Raw genomic sequence first — 26448 nt, 5'->3', positions numbered from 1 at the left:
TATTTTACTATATACCGGTATTGATGCACGTACCGGTTTGGCGTTTTATTTGACCTTTTATAATGGTATTTCAATGTTTGGTTTGTTAAATGTGATATGCTGTGTGTAGCATCCCTTTTTATGCTACTTGAGTCATTCCTCTCGGCTCTCTCTCCATTCCGCTTTCCACACAGACCTAGCCCCTCGTGACCAGGAGACACTTGTGTTCAATCTCCGTGGTCAATGCAGCACATGAAACAATGTAGATGACAAAGATGTTGTATCTACTTGCTTCTTAATATAAATACTGCTCAAGTTTTAGCTAAATCATGTTAGCCACTAATGCTAATCGTTAGTTAGCTGGCTAGCTAGCTAATAAATATGCTGAGTCAGAGCAAACGTAGCTTGCTAATAGAGCCTGATATCAGTGCTGGTGTAGGCCTAAATCAGCATGTTGTTTGTGCAACAGTATCTTCTAAATCAAAGAGGAATAGGCGAAGCATGAATATGTTGGCTAGATGAAGAAACATTTAATGTAGCCAAGGATTATAGGGTCCCCTAGGAAACACTTATCATCACTTGGTTCCTACCCTGCAACAATCAAATCAAATGTTATTAGTCACCTACGCCGAATACAACAGTGAAATGCTCCCAAACCTTAACCAACAATGCAGTTAAGAAAAGTTAGGTGTTAAGAAAGTATTTACTAAAAATAACTCCTCCATGGCATTCTATGATTCCAACAGTTCACCCAAGTGTTTTAATCTAAATCACAAGTCAAATCACAATTGCAACATTTGGTGAAAAAAATGACCTTGTTTTGCTGCCCATAACATACAGCCCTACGTGGCAGTGTGGACATTATCTCAAATGAGTGCAGGAAATTATTTTAAGTTGAAGTTGAATTAAACAGTATAAAACAATCAGAATGGAGAAAGACCCATTGAAATCATTTAGAATATATGTGTTGTCACGCTAGGGTCACACACCACTCATAAAGCAAATAAATGTAAAACTTTTATTATGCAAAAACATAAAATACCGTCCAATAATTTCATACCGTCAAAAATTAGAAAAATACTGTGATATGATATTTTGGCCACATTGCCAGGCCCTACTCTCACAGACAATGTATTATTTCAAGAGGAAATGTATCTTTTTTCAATCTGCCAGTTCTCTCTTTTTTTTCTCTTTCTCGCTCTCTCCCCCTCTTTCTTTCTTGTTCTCCCTCTCTCTTTCTCTCTCCCTCTTACATTATCTCAGGAACAGTATTAGCAGGACATTGAGTCAGAAACTGACCACAGCTTCATCAGCAGTCTGTCAGAAAGACAGAAGTAGAGCCCTGGGGCCATCACACACACACATGCAATGCAGACATTCCTAGGGCTGTGAGTGTGTGTGTGTGTGTGTGTGTGTGTGTGTGTGTGTGTGTGTGTGTGTGTGTGTGTGTGTGTGTGTGTGTGTGTGTGTGTGTGTGTGTGTGTGTGTGTGTGTGTGTGTGTGTGTGTGTGTGTGTGTGTTTGAGGCCCAGGGGTCTCTGACAGAGTGCTGGAGTATGGACGGACAAACAACACACATGGAAACCATTCACAGAATCACCACACACACACACACACCAATAACCAGGCAATAATCTAGTAAATTAACAATGTGGAATAAAACACAGTTATCAACAGTAAAAGGTTAGAGAATATCAATGTCCATTACCTGGAGGCAGGTGTTTTTCCCTCCACATCTGACAGAAAGAGGGTAAGTTAGAGATGCGGCAAGAGAGAGAGAGCAAGCGTGAGAGAGAGCGAGAGAGAGAGAGAGAGAGAGAGAGAGAGGGAGAGAGGGAGACAGAGGAACAGAGCAAAAGAGTATGAATGAATGAGAGCCCACTTTGTGACTGTGAGAAGGGTAATTGAAACACCACTCTACTCTACGTGCACTGAGACACCACTCTACTCTACGTGCACTGAGAGACACCATTCTATTCTCCGTGCACTGAGACACCACTCTACTGTACGTGCACTGAGACACCACTCTACTCTGTGCACTGAGACACCACTCTACTCTATGTGCACTGAGAGACACCACTCTATTCTACGTGCACTGAGACACCACTCTACTCTACGTACACTGAGAGACACCACTCTATTCTACGTGCACTGAGACACCACTCTACTCTACGTGCAGAGAGACACCACTCTACAGTAAGTGCACTGAGAGACACCACTCTACTGTACGTGCACTGAGACACCACTCTACTCTACGTGCACTGAGAGACACCACTCTATTCTACGTGCACTGAGACACCACTCTACTCTACATGCACTGAGAGACACCACTTTATTCTACCTGCACTGAGACACCACTCTACTCTGTGTGCACTGAGAGACACCACTCTATTCTGAGTGCACAGACACCACTCTACTCTACGTGCACTGAGAGACACCACTCTACTGTACGTGCACTAAGACACCACTCTGCTCTACGTGTACTGAGAGACATCACTCTACTGTACGTGCACTGATACACCACTCTACTCTACGTGCACAGAGACACCACTCTACTCCACGTGCACTGAGAGACACCACTCTACTCTGTGCACTGAGAGACACCACTCTAATCTATGTGCATTGAGACACCACTCTACTGTACGTGCACTAAGACACCACTCTACTCTACGTGTACTGAGAGACACCACTCTACTGTACGTGCACTAAGACACCACTCTGCTCTACGTGTACTGAGAGACACCACTCTACTGTACGTGCACTAAGACACCACTCTACTCCACGTGCACTGAGAGACACCACTCTACTCTACGTGCACTGAGAGACACCACTCTACTCTGTGCACTGAGAGACACCACTCTACTCTGTGCACTGAGAGACACCACTCTACTCTGTGCACTGAGAGACACCACTCTACTCTGTGCACTGAGAGACACCACTCTACTGTACGTGCACTAAGACACCACTCTACTCTACGTGTACTGAGAGACACCACTCTACTGTACGTGCACTAAGACACCACTCTACTCCACGTGCACTGAGAGACACCACTCTACTCTACGTGCACTGAGAGACACCACTCTACTCTGTGCACTGAGAGACACCACTCTACTCTGTGCACTGAGAGACACCACTCTATGTGCACTGAGACACCACTCTACTCTGTGCACTGAGAGACACCACTCTACTGTTCGTTCACTGAGACACCACTCTACTCTGTGCACTGACAGACACCACTCTACTGTTCGTTCACTGAGACACCACTCTACTCTATGTGTACTGAGAGACACCACTCTACTGTACGTGCACTACGACACCACTCTACATTACGTGTACTGAGAGACACCACTCTACTGTACGTGCAGTGAGATACCACTCTACTCTGTGCACTGAGAGACACCACTCTACTCTACGTGCACTGAGAGACACCACTCTACTCTACGTGCATCGAGAGACACCACTCTACTCTGTGCACTGAGAGACACCACTCTATGTGCACTGAGACACCACTCTACTCTGTGCACTGAGAGACACCACTCTACTGTTCGTTCACTGAGACACCACTCTTCTCTGTGCACTGACAGACACCACTCTACTGTTCGTTCACTGAGACACCACTCTACTCTATGTATACTGAGAGACACCACTCTACTGTACGTGCACTACGACACCACTCTACATTACGTGTACTGAGAGACACCACTCTACTGTACGTGCAGTGAGATACCACTCTACTCTGTGCACCGAGAGACACCACTCTAGTCCACGTGCACTGAGAGACACCCCTCTACATGCACTGAGACACCACTCTACTCTGTGAACTGAGAGACACCACTCTACTATGTGCACTGAGACACCACTCTACTCCACGTGCACTGAGAGACACCACTCTACGTGCACTGAGACACCACTCTACTCTGTGCACTGAGACACCACTCTACTCTGTGAACTGAGAGACACCACTCTACTATGTGCACTGAGACACCACTCTGTGCACTGAGAGACACCACTCTATGTGCACTGAGACACCACTCTACTCTGTGCACTGAGAGACACCACTCTACTGTACGTTCACTGAGACACCACTCTGCTCTACGTGTACTGAGAGACACCACTCTACTGTACGTGCACCGAGACAACACTCTACTCTACGTGCACTGAGACACCACTCTACTCTGTACACTGAGAGACACCACTCTACTCTACGTGCACTGAGACACCACTCTACTCCAGGTGCACTGAGAGACACTACTCTACGTGCACTGAGAGACACCACTCTACTCCACATGCACTGAGAGACACTACTCTACTGTACGTGCACTGAGAGAAACCACTCTACGTGCACTGAGACACCACTCTATGTGCACTGAGACACCACTCTACTCTGTGCACTGAGAGACACCACTCTACTGTACGTGCACTGAGACACCACTCTACTCTGTGCACTGAGAGACACCACTCTACTCTGTGCACTGAGAGACACCACTCTACGTTCACTGAGACACCCCTCTACCCTGTGCACTGAGCTGACAAATAGTTTGTTTTTTACGCTTGTCTTTCGGTCTGTGTATGAATGGACAGGAGGGATCTCTCTCTCTCCAATGTAAGGGTCTTGATTTGCCATGGGAAACATATGTTTAACATTGCAAAGCAAGTGAAAATGAAATAAATAATAAAAATGAACAGTAAACATTACACTCACAAAAGTTCCAAAGGAATATAGATATTTCTAATGTCATATTATGGCTATATACAGTGTTGTAACGATGTGCAAATAATTCAAGTACAAAAGGGAAAATAAATAAACATAAATATGGGTTGTAATTACAATGGTGTTTGTTCTTCACTAGTTGCCCTTTTCTTGAGGCAACAAGTCACAAATATTGCTGCAGTAATTGCACACTGTAGCATTTCACCCAATAGATATGGCAGTTGATCAGTCTTGAAGAAGTTCCCACATATGCTGAGCACTTGTTGGCAGCTGTTCCTTCACTCTGGGGTCCAACTCATCCCAAACCATCTCAATTGGGTTGAGGTCGGGTGATTGTGGAGGCCAGGTCATCTGATGCAGCACTCCATCACTCTCCGTCTTGGTCAAATAGCCCTTACACAGCCTGGAGGTGTGTTGGGTCATTGTCCTGTTTAAAAACAAATGACAGTCCCACTAAGCGCAAACCAGGTGGGATGGCGTATCCATGCAGAATGCTGTTGTAGCCGTGCTGGTTAAGTATGCCTTGAATTCTAAATAAATCATAGATAGTGTCTCTAGCAAAGCACCCCCACACCATCACACATCCTCCTCCATGCTTCACGGTGGGAACCACACATGCAGAGATTATATGTTCACCTACTCTGTGTCTCACAAAGACACGGCAGTTGGAACCAAAGATTTGGACTCATCAAATCAAAGAAAAGATTTCCACCAGGCAAAGGGTGGCTACTTTGAAGAATCTAAAATATATTTTGATTTGTTTAACACTTCTTTGGTTACTACATGATTCCATATGTGTTATTTCATAGTTATGATATCTTTACTATTATTCTACAATGTAGAAAATAGTAAAAATAAAGAAAAATCCTGGAATGAGTTGGTGTGTCCAAACTTTTGACTGGTACTGTATGTGTCTCTAATATGGTCATACATTTGGCAAATAGGGTCATACATTTGGAAGTGCAGCTCAGTTTCCACCTAATTTTGTGGGTAGTGTGCACATAGACTGTCTTCTCTTGAGAGCCAGGTCTGCCTACGGCAGCCTTTCTCAATAGGAAGGTTATGCTCACTGAGTATGTACATAGTCAAAGCTTTCCTTAATTGTGGGTCAGTCACAGTGGTCAGGTATTCAAATAGCATTCTAGTTTGCTCAGTTTTTTTGTTAATTCTTTCCAATATGTCAAGTAATTATATTTTTGTTTTCTCATGATTTGGTTGGGTCTAATTGTGTTGCTGTCCTGGGCCTCTATGGGGTCTTGCTTAGGGGACTCTTCTCCAGGTTAATCTCTCTGTAGGTGATTTATTTGTTTTCCTTTGTTATGGACGGTTTGGGAATCACTTCCTTTTAGGTGGTTGTTGAATTTAACGGCTCTTTTCTGGTTTTTGATCATTAACGGGTATCGGCCTAATTCTGCTCTGCATTATTTGGTGTTACGTTGTACACGGAGTGTATTTTTTCAGAATTCTGCTAGCAGAGTCTCAATTTGGTGTTTGTCGCATTTTGTGAATTCTTGGTTGGTGAGCGGACCCAACTCTCTCTCTATCTTGCTCATTGTAAAAGTGAAATGGGATCTCCTTATTTGGAGGGTGACGTCAGGCCATGTTAATCTTGGCAGGGATCTCAGGCTGCCCAGCTGGCAGAGAAGGAGAACAGAGAGTTTCCCCATTCAGTTCTCACTTTCAATAGGCGGGGGAGCAGTTACCTATTGGTTTAGTGGAAAAGCTGAAAACACAGGGACCCAGGTGTAAATAACAGGCTCACAGGGTTCCTAGGTTCAGAGTGGTTGTGGAGAATGTCCACACACACACACCGTTCCCCTCTGCATACTCCAGACAGATCCTGCTGAACACAGTCCAGGCAATTCAGTGATTCTGACATCACTACTCCTCTCTTTATACCACGGGAGGGAGGGAGGGAGGTTCTTTTTCCTTTTTTCCAGCTTCACTTTTCAAAAGGCTAAAAGCTTGCTGACATGTGGAGTGTTGAAGGAATGCCATCAAGGCAGTGGGTAGCTAAAGAACGGCCACTCTCACACTCACTCACACACACACACACACACACACACACACACACACACACACACACACACACACACACACACACACACACACACACACACACACACACACACACACACACACACACACACACACACACACACACACACACACAGACTGGCTGGCTTTCAAAGGCAGAGGCAGTAGGAGAGTGGAGAGAGAAACAGGAGGCAGCCCTAACCAAGGTCTTCATCCCTCTGCAGAAGTAGCAGGCAGTACAGAGAGAGTCCTTGTCAGCATCACAGCAATAACGCCAGTGACAAAGCTGCCAGTGTGCGTGTGTTGTGTTCCCTCGCCCTCCACAGGCAGCTGGGCCTTGAATGGGACGGCTATTTGCCACAACGCGATGCCAGCCTCAATCTGCCCACCAACTTGTTACTTTAGTTGCCATATTGATTGGACACACACACACACACACTGAATAATATCACAGAGATACACCCAGCTTGTCTGAGTCTCCCTAGTCCCCACCCTGTCTCTCCTTAACCTCACTGACTTAGACACTCACTGCATTCATTGTACTGTACTGTTCCCGCCTCAGAGCAAGACAGTAAATTTACTAGCAGTTAGCTAACTGGGAGAGAAGATGATGAAGGGGTGAAATAATAAAACACACACACATTCACAAGGAGAACCAATCCTGTGCAATCACACGTTGTGGCCAGTGGAGGCTACTGAGGGGAGGACAGCTCATAATAATGGATCGAATGGAGTCAATGGAATGGTATCAAACACATCAAACACGTGGTTTCTATGTGGTTGATACCACTCCATAGCAACCATTATTATGAGCCATCCTCCTCTCAGCAGCCTCCACTGGTTGTGGCTATTTTTACTTTGAGAGTGTTTGAGTTTATATTCAGCTATCCTTATGTAAAAGCAGTGTTAATATAAGCTCGTACATAAAATACAAGGCTTAATGTCCTGTCTCTCCCGGTTGCTGCTGTCTATACCCATGCTCGAATTTCCGCTCTCCATCTTCCCATTGTCCATCATATCAATCAATTAACTATAGGCCTAATGGTCATCCACTCAATAGACAGCAGCAGCAGCCGTAGCAGGAGTCAACCAGGATAAAAGACAGATAACCTTCTGCCTGGCAGAACACACCCCAAGTAGCAGCTCAACGGCTTATACTGTCTCTGTCCCCAATATCCACACTAGCCCACTACGTAGAATGGATCAATGTACTGGGCATGTGTATTAAGTGGTATGTTGGTATGGACATGGCATGAAGCAAGTGTATGACCGTCTAATAGCCAGGTGGTATGTATTCTGACATGTACAGACACCCACACCCAAACCCAAGCCCACACAAGCACAGACCCAGACACACACAAACACACACACACAGAGACCCAGGTACACACAAACACAGACCCAGACACACACACAGAGACCCTCCCTCACAGCCACATGAAATGGCGACATGACCGTCATGTGGTCGCCCATCTTAAAGACCCTGTTCAGAGGAAGGCCCATATGAAGTTCTGAATAGTACCTGACCAGACAGGATCTTGTATGTTCCCCTATGATCTAACCAATCTGACACGACACCATGTTGACATGTATAATACTGTAGGGCTATGTGTGGTGGGTGACCCATTTCTGTAGAACCCTGTTATTAACTGTTCCAATAACAGGTTAATTACATGTATGTGGTGCATGTATTTACTCAGTCTGTACAAAGGACACTTCAGAGATTCATTTGGAAATAGAAACCCGATGGGTATACTTTGCTCACCTCATTTAGTCTAATTGATTCTGATTTGGATGTTCTCTCTCTCTCTCTCTCTCTCTCTCTCTCTTATGCGGCTATTTCTTCTACAGAACAGAAGAAATCAGAACCCTTATGCAGACCCAGAACCACACCATGTGGTTCTAGTCATCTAGAACGTTCCTTTCACATGATGAAATAATGCACCATTATGAACCACTTAGTAGAGCTACTATGACGAAGTTCCACAAGTCTGACAATAACAATCAAAGTTTATCGCGTTCAATCTCGACCAGCAGTTTCTGGGAAAAATATACACTGAACAAAAATATAAATGGAACGTTTAAAGTGTTGTTCCCATGATTCATAAGCTGAAATTAAAAGATTTTCCAAACACACAAAAGGCTTATTTCTCTCAAATGTTATGCACAAATATGTTTACATCCCTGTTAGTGGTCATTTCTCCTCTGCCAAGATAATCTATCCACAGGACAGGTGTGGCATATCTGTCACGCCCTGGTCGAAGTATTTTGTGTTTATCTTCATGTATTGGGTCAGGCCAGGGTGTGGCATGGGGTTTTTGTATTGTGGTGTGTTTTGTCTTGGGGTTTTGGTGTTGGTATTGGGATTGTAGCTTAGTGGGGTTATCTAGCAAAGTCTATGGCTGTCTGGAGTGGTTCTCAATCAGAGGCAGGTGTTTATCGTTGTCTCTGATTGGGAACCATATTTAGGCAGCCATATTCTTTGAGTTTGTCGTGGGTGATTGTCCTTAGTGTCTTTGTTCCTGGTGCTGTGGTAGTTGACACAAGGATAAGCTGTTTCGGTTTTCGTTTCGTTATTTACGTTCTTTGTTTTGTAGTGTTTGTGTTAATTCGTGTTTACGGTGTTCATTAAACATGGATCGCAATCTACACGCTGCATTTTGGTCCGACTCTCCTTCACACCTAGAAAACCGTGACAATATCAAGAAGCTGATTTAACAGCATGATATTTACACAGGTGCGCCTGTGGCCATCACCTTTGATGGCCACAGGCACGCTGGAGAAGTGTGCTCTTCATGGCTGAATTACGGTTTCAACTGTACCGGGCAGATGGCAGACTAGCATTGTGTGGGCAAGAGGTATGCTGATGTCAAAGTTGTGAACAGAGTCCCCCATGGTTACGGTGGGGTTATGGTATGAGTAGGCAGGCATAAGCTACAGACAACATACACAATTGCATTTTAATCGATAGAAAAGATACCGTGACGAGATCCTGAGGCCCATTGTTGTGCCATTCATCCACCGCCATCACCTCATGTTTCAGCATGATGATGCATGGCCCCATGTCACAAGGATATGTACACACTTTCTGGAAGCTGAAAATGACCCAGTTCTTCCATGGGCTGCATACTCACCAGACCCATTGAGCATGTTTGGGATGCTCTGGATTGGCACGACAGCGTGTTCCAATTCCTGCCAAAATCCAGCAACTTCGCACAGCCATTGAAGAAGAGTGGGACAACATTCCACAGGCCACAATTAACAGCCTGATCAACTCAAGGAGATGTGTCGCGCGCTGCATGAGGCAAATGGTGGTCACACCAGATACTGACTGGTTTTCTGATCCCCACCCCTAGCTATCTGTGACCAACAGATGCATAGCTGTATTTCCAATCACGTCAAGTCCATAGATTAGGGCCAAATTCATTTATTTCAATTGACTGATTTCCTTATATGAAATGTAACTTTAAAATTGTTGCGTTTATATTTTTGTTCAGTGTATGAGTCTTACCACAGGGCAATCATTACGCAAATACAGTAAAAATACAATAAATAGAACACATAGGGTTTTTGTGGAATCATAAAAATACACACACACACACACACACACAAAGAATCTGTTATGGGATAGTATTATAAATACAGTCAGACAGACTGAGAAGTGGACAAAAAAAGGACCATGAAGGAAATCAAAGAGGACATGAATGGGAGGCTTTGTGTGGTTAGAGAAAATACTGTAGAAAGAGGAACTGCTACATTTAGAAAGTGTCACTGCCCGCACTAGTTCTTTCTTTGAACCCACATGCTTCACTTCAGGTTTACTGTAGTACGGGAGGGGGGGGGGGTGAGTCTGGGAAGGAGGGGGTTAACACCAACTCATGTCAAGGAAACGGTGACATTATTCATACACACTCAACAGTCACCAGGAAGAAGGTGTTATGAGGATGTCAACATTATATTGTGTCTGTCTGTACTTGCACCTGTTAGTACTGTCATTGACGAAAAGAAGAGGTAGTGACAAAGATGAGGTCATGTGATCCAGAATATAACACGCACACAAGAAAACACCAACCACTAGGAACAGAGCCAGGAAGCTGATTGCACAGAGTTGATAACAACCATCATGCAGAAAGGCTTAACAGGCGGTCTACTCTGGATTTCGTCAATGTGAAGCAGCGTTATATGATGTAACTCCACATTACTAAAACACACTCACACAAAACACACTGGGCAGCAGTGAGAGCTATGATGTAACTACCATCAGAGGGATCGATCCAAACACAGTAGAGTGAGTAGATGTGATGCATTTAGCTGGCTGAGGGGTTCAGCAGGATGTCCAGCAGTAAACTGTTGGGAAGACAAAGCCTGCCACACAACACACTAACTCACCAAATTGGCTCCCTCTCTTTCTCTGTATCAAGTTCACTTTGACACACATCGTTTTGACTCGGCGTGAGTTAGGTGTTCGACCGACCAGGGTTTCGAAACCCGGTTCCACTGGGAAGCGCCACAAGACTCTGTTTTTAACCCGCTGAACTAAAGCGGAGGTCTTAGTTCAATGAGAAACACGTCTTCGGGTATCTGGCAAGGTTACTCATCACAAGAGTGTGTGCGGTTCACCGAACCACCTCTGTTGCATGAGCACATTTTGGTTGAACTGAGCTCCAATAACACACTTTCAGATCCAGTGCTTTCTCCTGGTCCCTTTGCTCTCACAGAGCAGTAATGCCAAACCAATCAGCTCCCATATCAAGATGATGTAATGCAGAAAAAAAGAGAGGAGAGAGGACGAGAGAGAAATAGAGACAGAGAGGAAGGGGGTGGGGATAGAAGGAGAGGGACTAGCCATATGTTCTCTTATTTCACCAACAGAGAACCAACACACTGGGGCATTCTGCCAACAAGCCCCTGTCCAGGAATCTATAGCAATTACGGGGGGGGTAAGAGGAGGTAAAGGATAGATAGAAAGAAGGGAAGGGGTAAGAGGAGAGAGAGAGAATGAGAGAGAGAAGGGGGTAGAGAGAAAAGTGGATAAGAGGAGAGATAGAGGGTAAGGTAGAGTATGGCAGTGATACCGTGGACAGGGAAGCACTGAGGAAAATATTTTTGACGTCTATCAATGAAGCCTGCCACAGATATCGATAAAACACATTGGCAGCCACAGCTAAGCTTGACACGTTAACATTTTAAGACTTGATAAGACCAATTAATCCATTTAAAAAAAACTATTCTCCACAAAGCTGCAACCAATTCCCACTGTAAGGATGTGAGGACACAAACAAATAAATAGGTTTGCTATAGCTACTGGCATTGGTAGCTTGACTGTAGGCCCTGTTTTAACACACTGGCAGATATTCCTCTATCCCAACCCAGAGAACACATGACCTTCATCAACTATGAAAACAGTAGTGTGTGTGTGTGTGTGTGTGTGTGTGTGTGTGTGTGTGTGTGTGTGTGTGTGTGTGTGTGTGTGTGTGTGTGTGTGTGTGTGTGTGTGTGTGTGTGTGTGTGTGTGTGTGTGTGTGTGTGTGTGTGTGTGTGTGTGTGTGTGTGTGTGTGTGTGTGTGTGTGTGTGTGTGTGTGTGTGTGTGTGTGTGTGTGTGTGTGTTGCTGGTGTCTTGTGAATGAGCCCTACAGCTGATGGCCTTCTGGCCTGACCGGCTGCTCTCTCCACAGGACAAAGGGAGAGCAGAGAGAGCCTGGTCCTGCACCTCACTGCAGGCATGCTGGACACTGAACGAGAGAGAAAGCAGAGAGAAAAATACCCTCCAGGGTCACACAGAACCAGCCAACCTCTCCACCTAGCTGGGAAGGCAGGCTGGGCAGAGAGAGAGAGAGAGAGGGGATCCCTCCGCCAAACTTCTCTCCACAGGAGAAAGGGAGAACCGAGAAAGAGAGATCTCCATCCACCCCTCAACCTAACTGAGATACCATTCTGGGTTCATACAGGGTACATACACTCCCCACCAAGCTCACAGTGTGATAACAGAACCATCCAAGCCCTTCACCTTGGTGAGAAGGCAGGCTGGGCAGAGAAAGTGCCCCTCCACCTCACTGTGAAAGCAGGCTGGGTCCATATGCTCCCCACCAGGGTCACATAGTACTATCCAACTCTTGACAGGACTGGGCTACAGGCTACGTACAGGTCGAGCTCCAGGCCAAACACAGCACCCAGTCAACATGTGAGCTCATTCCCAAACATAGTGTAAACACATGAACACACACACACACACACTAGCCTAGAAATGTTTATCTACACAAATGCGTGGGCGAGCACACACACACACACACGTTTGTGTGCCCTTTCATTCATGAGGATGATATAGAGAAGGAAAGAGAGAGGAGTGTAATTTCCACTCGTGACGTCCTGTAAGCCGGTGCCAACAGGGAGGACGTATGTTCACTTAGAGCTGTTTCAACATGTCTGCTGTCACGGTGATGACCCAGGGAAGCCCTCCTGATTAATGGCCAAGACAAGTCCCTTCTCAGATCAGGTCCTCCTCAACCTCACTGTGGCTTCTGTCTGCTTCAATAACTGGCTTATTGGATATGTCTGAGTGTCTATAAATTGACACTTGTTTAAGAGAGTGACGTTGATACAGTAACAATACACTCTTTCTTGATCTCTGTCTTTCTCTCTCACACACACAAACATTTATAGAACTCATGATTTACTGGTGACAGAGGTCGACAGATGATGGTTTTTACCAATTATTTTTACCGATACCGATCATTGGAGGACCAAAAAAAGTCGATACAGATTAATCAGACAATTTTTATATATATATTTCTAATAATGACAATTACAACAATACTGAATGAACAATGAACAATTTTATTTTAACTTAATATAATACATCAATAAAATCTATTTAGTCTCAAATAAATAATGAAACATGCTCAATTTAGTTTAAATAATGCAAAAACACAGTGTTGGAGAAGAAAGTAAAAGTGCAATATGTGCCATGTAAAAAAGCTAACGTTTAAGTTCCTAACTCAGAACATGAGAACATATGAAAGCTGGTGGTTCCTTTTAACATGTCTTTAATATTCCCAGGTAAGAAGTTTTAGGTTGTAGTTATTATAGGACTATTTCTCTCTATACCATTTGTATTTCATATACCTTTGACTTTTGGATGTTCTAATAGGAACTTTAGTATTGCCAACCTAATCTCGGGAGTTGATAGGCTTGAAGTCATAAACAGCGCAATGCTTGAAGCATTGCGAAGAGCTGCTGGCAAACACACAAAAGTGCTGTTTGAATGAATGCTTACGAGCCTGCTGCTGCCTACCACTGCTCAGTCAGACTGCTCTATCAAATATCAAATCATAGACTTAATTATAATATAATAACACACACAAATACAAGCCTTAGGTCATTAATATGGTCAAATCCGGAAACTATCATTTCGAAAACAAAACGTTTATTCTTTCAGTGAAAAACGGAACCGTTCCGTATTTCACCTAACGGGTGGCATCCATAAGTCTAAATATTGCTGTTACATTGCTCAACCTTCAATGTTATGTCATAATTATGTAAAATTCTGGCAAATTAGTTCGCAATGAGCCAGGCGACCCAAACTGTATATACCCTGACTCTGCGTGCAATGAACGCAAGAGAAGTGACACAATTTCCCTAGTTAATATTGCCTGCTAACATGAATTTCTTTTAACTAAATATGCAGGTTTAAAATAATATACTTTTGTGTACTGATTTTAAGAAAGGCATTGATGTTTATGGTTAGGTACATTCGTGCAACGATTGTAATTTTTTCGCATTGTTAAATCACCCCCCATTTGGCGAAGTTGGCTGTCTTTGTTAGGAAGAAATGGTCTTCACACAGTTTGCAATGAGCCAGGCAGCCCAAACTGATGTATATAGCGTTACCCTGACTCTGTTGCACAGAACGCAAGAGAAGTGACACAATTTCCCTAGATAAAATAAATTCATGTTAGCAGGCAATATTAACTAAATATGCAGGTTTAAAAATATATACTTGTATGTTGATTTTAAGAAAGGCGTTGATGTTTATGGTTAGGTACACATTGGTGCAACGACAGTGCTTTTGTCACGAAAGCGCTTGTTAAATCACCCGTTTGGTGAAGTAGGCTGTGATTCAATGATAAATTAACATCTATTATATGCAACGCAGGACAAGCTAGATAAATTAGTAATATCATCAACCATGTGTAGTTAACAAGTAATTATGTTAAAATTGATAGTTTTTTATGAGAAAAGTTTAATGCTATCTTGCACCTAACCTTGGCTCCTTGCTGCACTCGCATAACAGGTAGTCAGCCTGCCACGCAGTCTCCTCGTGGAGTGCAATGTAATCGGCCATAATCGGTGTCCAAAAATGCAGATTACCGATTGTTATGAAAACTTTAAATCAGCCCTAATTAATCAGCAATTCCAATTAATCGGTCGACCTCTACTAGTGACTATTCATTTTGCTTTGTTTTGCTTTCAATAGTAGTGAAATGTGTGAGTTGGTTAGGACAGTGGGCAGGGATTTCAAGATACTGTATAATGGAAACAAACAGTTGTTCTAATCAGGTGGCTACTAGAGTAATGAGTGCTGGACACAATGTAGCCTACTGGACCATACAGATCAATGGTGGACTGAACTGACTGCTATTTCCTGTAGATTATTATCAGCATTACGCCATATGCATGGCTATAATCAGTCATCTGGTTCACTGGGCTCTCTAGAAGGATGTCTGTTTGTGTACTATTATGTCTAGGACCAAGGATTAGGAGTTCCAGAGAATGTTTCCTCTTATTCACCTGCTCCCAAGGTCAGCGTTATGACTGACACTACACACACCCCCACTAGTGACGGACACCTGAGGGATGAGGAAACTGACACGGCATCCAGAAGCAAGTGTAGGATGAATATCAATGTTGTCCTCACCAGGCTGAACTAATCTTGGCTGAACAGAGACACCTTTGACACACACACACACACATACACACACATGCAAAACACACACACACATACTAACATACATACATACATACATACACACACACACTTTCAGGACCGCACTTTGGAGACTCTTCGTTCCTTCTTAAATGTTTACCATACCACCACTGTATGTGTTTTGGCTCAAGCTGGTATGACTCGTGAGACTGTGTTGCTTCTCAAAGTGTGCTCATGTTCAGTATCAAGAACAAACTGCATTCCATTTTGGTCCTAATGGCAAACATGGTAAGTGCCTTTTGGGCTCTGTGCCAATCAGTGTCACAGTCACAGCATTATGCTCTTGCTTTGGCTAAATACTATAGTGGAAAGTGGGAAGTGGAAAGTGAAACTGTGGTTATTCAAGTTTTATACAAAAGGTATTTTACCTGTGCGAATGTTCATATTGTTATTGTTCTGCATTGATCCCTTAGGTTTTTAGGTTATTCTGTACAGGTGTTTGTCCTCAATAGCATCTAACGTAAACTCGTACATCGGCTTAGTCCGTATAATTGCCCTTATTTTAGCGCCCCCCCCCCAAAAATAATAATACTTCCAGATCAACTGTAATGTCAATACCATTGTAAAGCACAATTGCTCCTCTTTCCAACAGAATCAATTACATGATCTAAACGCTGCCCGTTTCTGCATGATTCAAGCAGGCAATGAGCCCCGTCGGGTCGTTTTAAAAATGGTGGTGGGGAAGCGAAACTAATGCGTGATAGTGAGGAGAGATGTTGTGTGGGAAAATGGCTTTTTTCACTCGATCTGTCCAACTTATCACCTCTGAAATGTAAATAAAACACTATAAAGAGTTTATATAATGTGTCATTACATACCTATTTGAAGGTTTGTGTCGAATTTGAATCGGGTTTTTAGGGAGGTGCTAAAGTGATCTTAGAAGTAAACAGCGGCTTTGAGAATGATGATCGCATGCAGTGATGACGCAAAAAAATGACTAGATATCCCCCCCTTTACACCCGTCACTGTCCATTTCCTGTTTTTAAAGGATGAGAGAAGTGCTACACCTGGTGGAGAGAGATTGTAAGACAGAAATAGTTGCTTTATGCTGCTGTACGTTACGACATGACACGTCAAGATGTAACGGAGGGTCAGTTTTTTCAACTTTTCTCCACTACTATAGAGCCATTATTACCATGTCGATTAACGCTTGAATAGAAACCTAGTTCACACCCCCGATTTTGATGTCAACACAGTCACTACAGTCACATTAGTTTTCTTTGTAGCCTCGTTTGAATGTTGCGGTTGCGCACATTTGTACGGAATGGGGTGAGTTTACGTTAGTGTGATTGTCCTGATGTCCTTGGTCTCTCCTCTCCCCAGTCACGACACAGCTGAGAGAGGGGCATTTCTATTCTACCACACAAATAAAATCTGGGACAAATGTCTACTAGTGTTGTTAGAGGCTAGTTGAATACGAGGTCACAAAATATTAATCAGTCACATCCTCCCTCAGTAGCAGCTTTGTGATCATCATCATCATCACCAATAACTGGGTTGGAGTGGAGGTTTATGCAACAGCATACAATCAACACATACCATTACAATCTCACATGATCTCTCTCTCACACACACACACACACACACACACACACACACACACACACACACACACACACACACACACACACACACACACACACACACACACACACACACACACACACACACACACACACACCTATTCCTGCTGTTATATGTCTAAGAGTAAGGAGGAGGGACGCCTTGGAGAAAATAAATCATAATGTTGCCACTGGGCTCTCTATGAAGCCACAGGGGAAATTCCCTCTATGAAGTCACCCACACACACACACACACACACACACACACACACACACACACACACACACACACACACACACACACAGTCAGAAGAATGCCAAACATCCCACCTTTCCACAGCAAGGGAGTGAGACTGTGTGCCCTCTCTCTCCTCCCTCCACATGCCAAACTGACACCCAATAACCCTGCACAGCATTAGGTGCCATGGGATGTCAGGACTGATCAGTTTGGGGGCACCAGATTCCTGGCCCTAAATCGTCAACTTTAAATACTGTAGCAGTTAAATACCAGCAACAGCTAAACCAACTAAATAAAATCAAGCTTTATTTATACAGCACATTTTAGACATGGAATGCAACACAATGTACTTTGTATGAAAACATTTACTACACAACATAAGAGGATAAAAAAAAACGATAAAAACTGAACAAGTAAAAACTGGTCAAAAAGCTTCAATGCTCTGCTACATGTCGAAAATGCCAAAACAAAAAAAGCTTTGATGAAGAAAACAAGGTTTTGGTGTTGAGTTTGAATCCTTGGGAACCATTTATTGTCCAAGGCCTATTATTTTGGAAATCATATCTGCATCAATAAAATACACTATGATATGGAACACATATGTATTGTTCTCTCTATAAATTCAAAGCAGCAAAAAAACATTTCTGAAGTGTCTAAAATCGACATTTCAACAGTTTGGCCTGAAATGCCCTCTGTCTTTACGACAGTCCATCGTCTTGATTACACGCAAGATGATAGTTAATACTAGAGGGGCGCGTGGTATTGGAAATCGAAGCACTCTTGAGCTGTTGATGGACTCCAACTGTCACATGGGTAATACTTCTTATAATGCACTATTAACAGATACATCGCGGGCCAATATGTATCCGTATTTCACCAAGAAAGGGGTGCTTGCAACAAACAGAAGGCTATGTGCGTGCTAGAGAATGGAGAAAGCGTCACCGGGGCGCATGGATGGACGCAGCAGTGTCGTCCACAACAGTGCCACTGACTGCGGTGCGGCAGCGTTACGCCATCGTTCATTCCAAGAAACCTACGCGGCTGGAGTCTAATATAGGCCATCTAATTCTTACCATTGTCATTTTCTGACAATTGACTTGGCCAATAGAGTCAAATTTGATGAATAGCGTCCGGATCTGTGCAGACAGACAGGCACAGTGGATAGATATTGACTACTGACATTGTATGCTTCAGTATATCCGCAGTGACATAATATTAAACCCAAACGAACCGCAATCTGAGCCGAGCAATTGTGATTATGTATGCTAGTATTTATTGTTAACGATATGATTTCTTGTGCGGCTGACATTCCCGCGGACTGTACGGGATGTCCTCTCTGCCGTCGTCAGTCACATTGAATTCTAGCAGGTTAGAATTTCATGCACAGAATAAGTCGATTCATAGGGCATGCTCTGCAGAATGACCACTACATTTCCGGATATTCTAAAATGGTTATGAAATAGGCCTACGTTATGTGACCTCCATTTTATGTTGTAAATTCATTTCCCTATTCTCGCTTTCGGAGATTGGAGGAGAAAATGAAGCATGGCATCCCTGTCCTGTGGATGCTGATGTGGGGTTGAGGGCTCTTGCATTCCTGAGAGAGCGACTCACATTAGAGAGCGACGCACATTGGCAACATCATGACATAATCGAATGACAAATTATTCGAAAAAGCAAATGGCATAATATTTGACCAAGATGTCTTTGTAAGACAAACACAACTAGAGGATATTCTTATTCATACATAAGTATTTCCGTTATTTTATTGATGAGTCAATAGCCTAGGCTACTGTAAAATAATGGCTGATAAAAAGATAAAAACACATGGTCGTTCCGTTTCCTATCTGCATAATGTTGCCTGGCGACTGTGTGGTTGGCAAGCTGAAACACTGGTTTCGCTCTTCCTTTTCTCTATTACACTATTACCTATTACACTTGAACAATGACAAACCAATCATTGGAATGGACCCAATACTGTACAAAACAGAGGCAGTCGGTATAAACTAGTAGCTACACATGCACACAACACTCAATCCACGAGCATCACAAGGCATTCTGCTTCATACACAAAAACATAACACATTTCTCATAGTTCGCTGTTTTGTTGGATAGAAGGTGTTATGCACGCGACCTGCAACGCGCGAGAACGCACAATAACCTATCATCATCTCCTGTGAAAAACAGTTACTGTAGCTAGCGAGCTCTTGAAGGTTTCAAACAATGATACAATGTATCCAGCATTACTGTACCTGCAGAGCCGCTGGTGGTGAACTTCACTTCGTTGCAGTGCAGTTGCCGTGTCTCCTCCACAGATCACCTCCTTGCTTATCAGCCAGGGGCATACCGGTATGCAAAATTATGGTAATAAAGCCAGATACTAAAATGTAAATTTGCTACCTGTCAATATAGCTGCACCGTTTGAGCCATGTAGGCTATTCGGAAACAGAGCAGACTTTCTCAGAATCTAGCCTACCCTGTAAACGGACTGCCCCAGGTTGAGAAGTGTTATGTTTCTTGACGCTGGCGGGATAGGCATGGATGGTCCTCTCTTCTCTCCTCATTGTCCCTTTTCAAACTGATGCTGCGATTTCACACAGCAGCGTGCGCCAATGTCCCACACACACAGCTGGTCCTCGCGAAAAACATGCTGCTTCGATCCACGCAGTTCCAGCGCACCGCACTAGCACTCACGAGACCAGAGAAATACTCCGCCCACTTTAACAACTTGCAGTGCTGGCAGTGGCATACTGTAGTCACTACAGTGGAGAAACAGGCCTATCTATGCCTTTTGTTTCTCAGTAAAGGCTCTCGGGTATGGTATTAGCCTTCAATGTAGTTTTAAGTAGGCCTATAATATTATATATTTCATATAATCTCATTTTGAACAAATCCTGGTGAATGATTGAGACAATGGATAATAGCAGGCCTACACTGTAGTGGTTGCCATGAATTTGACAGGCAGTTTAGTGGCAAGTACAATTCTGTATTTCATATTACAGTATTGCTACTGTAATATACATACAGTCTCAAAGCAAGTACTGTGTAATGGCAGTACAATATTGTAAAATGGACTATTATTCTATTAAAATACATACATTTTCCCACAATGCACCATCATTTACAGTATTATGGAGTTAAATGTTTGAGTTTACTGTTCAAAGCCTAAATTACTGTATCAATTAGTTATGTTACAGTGTAACACAATAGACAATGTAAATACATGTTGAATTACTTTTCTGTACCCTAATTCAATAATTACTATGTAATATTAATAATGACTGCCAACAAATACAATAGGGTTTCTCGCCGCTTGAACCCTTAATTACTTGATGATCATAGATCAGAATGTGAAGAGGTTCCCTATATTATTATTGTATTGTCTGAATCAAATATATAAGCCTGGACCTAAAGTATTATCACAGTGCCTTCAGAAAGTTTTCACACCACTTGACTTTGTCCACAATGTGTGTTACAGCCTGAATTTTAAAACATTTTTGTCACTGGCCTACACACAATACCCCATAGTGTCAAAGTGTTATGTTCTTCGAAATGTTTACAAATTCTTTCTTTTTTTAAAGTAAAAAGCTGAAATGTCAAGCCTATATAAGTTGCACGGACTCTCGGTGTGCAATAAGTGTTTGACATATATTTTTTAGGACTGCCTAATCTCTTTAGCCCACACAGAGATAATAATAATACACTTTAGATGGTGTATAAATACACCAAATACAATGGTGACTTTAAAACAGTTTAATGGCTGTAATAGGAGAAAACTGAGGATGGATCAACAACATTGTAGTTACTCCACAATACTATCCTAAATCACAGAGTGAAAAGAAGGAAGCCTGTACAGAACAAAAATATTCCAAAACATGCATCCTGTTTGCAACAAGGCACTAAAGTAATACTTCAAAATAAAAAGCAATTAACTTTTTGTCCTGAATAAAAGGTTGTTTTGGGCAAATCCAATACAACACATTACTGGAGTACCACTCCCCATATTTTCAAGCATAGTGGTGGCTGCATCATGTTATGGGTATGCTTGTAATGGTTAAGGATGGGGGAGTTTTTCAGGATAAAAAAATCAATGGAATGGAGCTAAGCACAGGCAAAATTCTAGAGGAAAACCTGGTAGTCTGCTTTCCACCAGAAACTGGGAGATTAATTCACCTTTCAGATGGATAATAACCTACAACACAAGACCAAATCTACGCTGGAGTTGCTTACCAAGAAGACAGTGAATGTTCCTGAGAGGCCGAGTTAGTTTTGACTTAAAAATAAATGGCTAGACCTGAAAATGGTTGTCTAGCAATGATCAACAAACAATTTGAAAGAGCTTGAGGAATATTTTCAAGAATGGGAAATGGTGTGTAAACTTTCAGAGACTTACCCAGCAAGACTCACAGCTGAAATAGCAGCCATAGACCTCCGAAACTTCTCATAAAAGACTTCAGTAGTTAATTGCTCTACATTTAGCTTGTTTTTCCATACAGGTTGATAGGTTACATTCTGTACCAGAGAGTTGGCAGGTTATATTCTATACCAGAGTGTTGCAAGGTTATATTCTGTACCAGAGAGTTGCCAGATTATATACTGAGAGTTACCAGGATATATACTGTGAGTCGCCAGGTTATATTCTACAGTGGGGCAAAACAAGTATTTAGTCAGCCACCAATTGTGCAAGTTCTCCCACTTAAAACTATGAGAGAGGCCTGTAATTTTTATCAGATGTACACTTCAACTATGACAGACAAAATGAGAAAAAAAATCCAGAAAATCACATTGTAGGATTTTTAATGAATTTATTTGCAAATTATGGTGGAAAATAAGTATAAGTCAATAACAAAAGTTGATCTCAATACTTTGTTATATACCTTTTGTTGGCAATGACAGAGGTCAAACATTTTCTATAAGTCTTCACAAGGTTTTCACACACTGTTGCTGGTATTTTGGCCCATTCCTCCATGCAGATCTCCTCTAGAGCAGTGATGTTTTGGGGCTGTTGCTGGGCAACACGGACTTTCAACTCCCTCCAAAGATTTTCTATGGGGTTGAGATCTGGAGACGGGCTAGGCCACTCCAGGCCCTTGAAATGCTTCTTACGAAGCTTTGTTGCCCGGGCGGTGTGTTTGGGATCATTGTCATGCTGAAAGACCCAGCCACGTTTAATCTTCTATGCCCTTGCTGATGGAAGGAGGTTTTCACTCAAAATCTCACGATACATGGCCCCATTCATTCTTTCCTTTACACGGATCAGTCGTCCTGGTCCCTTAGCAGAAAAACAGCCCCAAAGCATGATGTTTCCACCCCCATGCTTCACAGTAGGTATGGTGTTCTTTGGATGCAACTCAGCATTCTTTGTCCTCCATACACGACGAGTTGAGTTTTTACCAAAAAGTTATATTTTGGTTTCATCTGACCATATGACATTCTCCCTCTTCTGGATCATCCAAATGCTCTCTAGCAAACTTCAGACGGGCCTGGACATGTACTGGCTTAGGCAGGGGGACACGTCTGGCACTGCAGGATTTGAGTCCCTGGCGGCGTAGTGTGTTACTGATGGTAGGCTTTGTTACTTTGGTCCCAGCTCTCTGCAGGTCATTCACTAGGTCCCCCCGTGTGGTTCTGGGATTTTTGCTCACCGTTCTTGTGATCATTTTGACCCCACGGGGTGAGATCTTGCGTGGAGCCTCAGATCGAGGGAGATTATCAGTGGTCTTGTATGTCTTCCATTTCCTAATAATTGCTCCCACAGTTGATTTCTCCAAACCAAGCTGCTTACCTATTGCAGATTCAGTCTTCCCAGCCTGGTGCAGGTGGTGTCCTTTGACAGCTCTTTGGTCTTGGCCAATTTGCAAATAAATTCATTAAAAATCCTACAATGTGATTTTCTGGATTTTTTTTCTCATTTTGTCTGTCATAGTTGAAGTGTACATATGATGAAAATTACAGGCCTCTCTCATCTTTTTAAGTGGGAGAACTTGCACAATTGGTGGAAGACTAAATACTTTTTTGCCCCACTGTATATATCTTGATTGCAATTATTCCCGAATGAGTGAGTGTTCATGTGGAAAGGATTAGCATTTCAATTAATATAATTATAATTGTACTGTGTGTAGTGATCCCTCTGGTATTTCCCGCTCTCGCTCAGTTCACACACACACTTCCCTTTTCCCACCAAGCCACCATATCGGCTTGGCCCACTAGGGAATCTTCCATATTATTTGTTAGTAACATACAGTTGAAGTTGGAAGTTTACATACACTTAGGATGGAGTCATTAAAACTAGTTTTTCAACCACTCCACAAATTTCTTGTTAACAAACTATAGTTTTTGCAAGTCAGTGAGGGCATCTACTTTGTGCATGACACAAGTAATTTTTCCAACAATTGTTGACAGATTATTTCACTTATAATTCACTGTATCACAATTCCAGTGGGTCAGAAGTTTACATAAACTAAGTTGACTGTGCCTTTAAACAGCTTGTAAAATTCCAGAAAATGATGTCATGACTTTAGAAGCTTCTAATAGGCTAATTGACATACTTTGAATCAATTAGAGATGTCCAGTGCCTTGCGAAAGTATTCGGCCCCCTTGAACTTTGCGACCTTTTGCCACATTTCAGGCTTCAAACATAAAGATATAAAACTGTATTTTTTTGTGAAGAATCAACAACAAGTGGGACACAATCATGAAGTGGAACGACATTTATTGGATATTTCAAACTTTTTTAACAAATCAAAAACGGAAAAATTGGGCGTGCAAAATTATTCAGCCCCCTTAAGTTAATACTTTGTAGCGCCACCTTTTGCTGCGATTACAGCTGTAAGTCACTTGGGGTATGTCTCTATCAGTTTTCCACATCGAGAGACTGACATTTTTTCCCATTCCTCCTTGCAAAACAGCTCGAGCTCAGTGAGGTTGGATGGAGAGCATTTGTGAACAGCAGTTTTCAGTTCTTTCCACAGATTCTCGATTGGATTCAGGTCTGGACTTTGACTTGGCCATTCTAACACCTGGATATGTTTATTTTTTAACCATTCCATTGTAGATTTTGCTTTACGTTTTGGATCATTGTCTTGTTGGAAGACAAATCTCCGTCCCAGTCTCAGGTCTTTTGCAGACTCCATCAGGTTTTCTTCCAGAATGGTCCTGTATTTGGCTCCATCCATCTTCCCATCAATTTTAACCATCTTCCCTGTCCCTGCTGAAGAAAAGCAGGCCCAAACCATGATGCTGCCACCACCATGTTTGACAGTGGGGATGGTGTGTTCAGGGTGATGCTTTTACGCCAAACATAACGTTTTGCATGGTTGCCAAAAAGTTCGATTTTAGTTTCATCTGACCAGAGCACCTTCTTCCACATGTTTGGTGTGTCTCCCAGATTGTGTCCCACTTGTTGTTGATTGTTCACAAAAAAATACAGTTTTATATCTTTATGTTTGAAGCATGAAATGTGGCAAAAGGTCGCAAAGTTCAAGGGGGCCGAATACTTTCGCAAGGCACTGTACCTGTGGATGTATTTCAAGGCCTACCTTCAAATTCAGTACCTCTGTACTTGACATCATGGGAAAATCTAAAGAAATCAGCCAAGACCTCAGAAATAAAATTGTAGACCTCCACAAGTCTGACTCATCCTTGGGAGCATTTTCCAAATGCCTGAAAGTACCATGTTCATCTGTACAAACAATAGTACGCAAGTATAAACACCATGGGACTACGCAGCCGTCATACCACTCAGGAAGGAGATGCGTTCTGTCTCCTAAAGATTAACATATTTTGGTGCGAAAAGTGCAAATCAATCCCAGAACAACAGCAAAGGCCCTTGTGAAGATGCTGGAAGAAACAGATAAAAAAGTATCTATTTCCACAGTAAAAATGAGTCCTATATCGACATAACCTGAAAGGCCGCTCAGTAAGGAAGAAGCCACTGCTCCAAAACTCCAAAGTTAAACAATTTGAAGGCAATGCTACCAAATACTAATTGAGTGCATGTAAACTTCTGACCCACTGGGAATGTGATGAAAGAAATAAAAGCTGAAATAAATCATTCTCTACTATTATTCTGACATTCTTAAAATAATGTGGTGATCCTAACTGACCCAAGACAGGGAATTTTTACTTGGATTAAATATCAGGAATTGTGAAAAACTGAGTTTAAATGTATTTGGCTAAGGTGTATGTAAACTTCTGAATTCAACTGTATATATTCTCTACCAGAGAGGTGTCAGGTTGTATTCTATACCAGGGAGGTGCCAGGTTGTATTCTATACCAGGGAGGTGCCAGGTTGTATTCTATACCTGGGAGGTGTCAGGTTGTATTCTATACCAGGGAGGTGTCAGGTTGTATTCTATACCAGGGAGGTGCCAGGTTGTATTCTATACCAGGGAGGTGCCAGGTTGTATTCTATACCAGGGAGGTGCCAGGTTGTATTCTATACCAGGGAGGTGCCAGGTTGTATTCTATACCAGGGAGGTGCCAGGTTGTATTCTATACCAGGGAGGTGTCAGGTTGTATTCTATACCAGGGAGGTGCCAGGTTGTATTCTATACCAGGGAGGTGCCAGGTTGTATTCTATACCAGGGAGGTGCCAGGTTGTATTCTATACCAGGGAGGGTGCCAGGTTGTATTCTATACCAGGGAGGTGCCAGGTTGTATTCTATACCAGGGAGGTGCCAGGTTGTATTCTATACCAGGGAGGGTGCCAGGTTGTATTCTATACCAGGGAGGTGCCAGGTTGTATTCTATACCAGGGAGGTGTCAGGTTGTATTCTATACCAGAGAGGTACCAGGTTATATACTATACCAGAGAATTGCCAGGTTATATACTATACCAGAGTTGTCAGGTTATATACTACTCTATACCAGAGAGTTGCCAGGTTATATTCTATACCTGCCTGTTTATATCCTATAGTGCATTCGGGAAGTATTCAG

At 42.7% G+C, this 26448-nt stretch overlaps 1 protein-coding gene across 1 annotated transcript in view; it reads right to left on the bottom strand.

The window, feature by feature from the left end:
* Window positions 1–20167, bottom strand: part of LOC118371169 (transcription factor HIVEP3-like) — a 44628-nt gene extending 24461 nt beyond the window's left edge. Inside the window, exon 1 of the mRNA XM_052470165.1 lies at window positions 19763–20167. The gene's annotated coding sequence lies outside the window, so the exon portion shown is untranslated. The remainder of the gene's footprint in view (window positions 1–19762) is intronic.
* Window positions 20168–26448: the final 6281 nt, after the last annotated feature.

Source organism: Oncorhynchus keta, chromosome 19 (assembly GCF_023373465.1).
Source record: "Oncorhynchus keta strain PuntledgeMale-10-30-2019 chromosome 19, Oket_V2, whole genome shotgun sequence".
Taxonomy (NCBI): Eukaryota; Metazoa; Chordata; class Actinopteri; order Salmoniformes; family Salmonidae; genus Oncorhynchus; species Oncorhynchus keta.
Note: the sequence above shows the minus strand (reverse complement) of the source record. Positions and strands in the feature narration are given on the sequence as shown.